This window comes from Octodon degus, unplaced genomic scaffold (assembly GCF_000260255.1).
Source record: "Octodon degus isolate 3935 unplaced genomic scaffold, OctDeg1.0 scaffold00131, whole genome shotgun sequence".
NCBI lineage: Eukaryota > Metazoa > Chordata > Mammalia > Rodentia > Octodontidae > Octodon > Octodon degus.
In genome coordinates, this window is record NW_004524707.1 from 7,764,302 (window position 1) to 7,766,461 (window position 2,160).

Sequence of the window (2,160 nt, forward strand, 5' to 3'; positions counted from 1 at the left end):
AAAAAAAATTAAAAATAAAACAAAAGAGGGCCAGGGAAATAGCTCAGCAGCATAAGCATCTCCTGGCAAATGCAAGGTCCCAAGTTCGATCCCTGGTTAAAAAAAATAAAATAAAATAAATAAAACAAAAGAATGTTCCCTTTAGGTAAATGGACACCTGCTCCTCTCCCTCCCCTTCTGTCTTCCACCCAGGTTGCAGCTGCTGGAGCTCAGAAGGGAGACCAGCACCACAAAGCCTGCCCCACCCAGCAGTCAGACAAAAGCCACCCAGACAGTGTGGTGGGACACCTGACAGGAATGGGTTTGGGGCACCCACACACGTCATTTTTCTCACCTCTGTGTGAGTGTTGGGGCCTCCTTAGTGACTTGTACTGACAGCTGCTGCTATCCCTCCAGACGGGACACACCCTACTAGGGCAGCCACTCATGAGGGACGTTCCTCACCCAGCTTCTCTTCATGTGTCACCAAAATGCAACTGGCATTTGTTCCCACCAAATGGTGGTGGCTCAGGGTCTGGTCCTAAGGAGTTATGCAGTGGCAGAGTCAGACTGGGCAGTTTCCCACTACTTGAAGTTCTTGTGTGGCCTGGGAAGGCGGGCAGAGTGGTTCCCAGGGGGCTGGTGATTTACTCAGTGGTGCGGTGCCTGCCTGACAAGCATGAGATCATGAGTTTAATTCCCTGAACTCCCCTTCCCCCAAAAAATCTGAATGGTTCCTAGGATGCAGCTTGATACCCTCTGTGCTCAGAAAGGAGGAGGAGGGGACCAGCCAAAGGATCTGGGGCCCTCAAGCCCATTGACCTGGCCTCAGCTATCGTAAGCATCTGAACCCATCAAGCCAGAGGCCTGTAAACTGGACCACTTTCAGCACTGGGGTTGGGTGTGACACCCAGCAACTGTGGGGAGAGCCCTGACTGCCCTTTGGCCACTTTGACTTACTGATCCTGTGCTTCCCAGGGCTCAAGCGACTACCCTTGGTTCCTTTTAAATCTCTAACATTTGAGCGGGGCATAGTGGCCTATGCCTGTAATTCCACAATTCCGGAGGCTGAGGCAGGAGGATTGTCGTGAGTTTGAGATCAGCGTGGGCTACAAAGTCAGCTCAAGGCCAGCCTGAGCTGACTCAAGTGCCTGCTCAGCAGACTCAAGTGCCTGCTTAGGTACGAGTAGCAACTGGGGTTCAATCCCTGGTGTACCATGCCATGAGGGCCTTGCCCCTGGGGCCCACTGAGACAGTGACTGAGGCTGGGCATGGTGGTATGCACTTGTAATCCCAGTGCTTGGGAGGCTGAAAAAACAGTAGGATCACTATGAGTCCAATCTGTGTAGTGAGACCCTGTAGACCCTGTACCAAAAAAAAAAAAAGTCACCCAATGAAAGGACACGGAAGAGGTACCCACCCTGGAAGAGGAGGCAGAGACAGGCACTAAGGGATTGGTTCAAGCAAGTCATTAAACAAAGTGCACTACAACAAAATGTGGGGGAAGGGACTCAGAATGGAGAGATGCAAAAAAAAAGAAAAAAAAAGTGGGGAGATGCCACAGTATATTATGTAAATGGCCAAAGTTTCAAAAACAAAACAAAATTATGAGGCATATGAGCAGGAAAGGCCCCCAAACTCTGGGGAGAAAAAGCAATCCATGGGCACTCAGTAAAGAGGGCCCAGATGTTGTACCTGATCTCTTTCCTGTTCCACCTTCCTGGAAAGGGGCTCCAGTAGGAACAGAGTCCATTCCTGATCCTATGCTTTACAAAACCCCTTCTCTCTGTGGAGGAGCTGTGTAGGGAGTCAAGGGACATCGATCCAAAGCTCCTTTTCAGTTACTTCACCTCAGAAGGGGTGACATCATTTCATTTCACTCAAATGGTGTTGAATCCTCCTGTGGGTTAATCTTGTTTGTCGTTGGGGTGTGTCTTTGGGGACGATAACTGGTTCCTGGCCTTTTCTCTCTGGTTGTGCCCATGCTCTCTGCTTCCTGGTCACCATGACATGGACAGCCTTCCTTCATTGCACCCTTCCACAATGACGTGTCTGGCCTGGGCCCAGCTGACCATGGACTGAAACCACTGCAACCAAAAGCCAGAACAAACCCTAACCACTTGCTGGTACCCTCCCTCCCTCCCTCCTCTCCCCTCCTCTCTCCCCTCCTTCCCTCCCCTC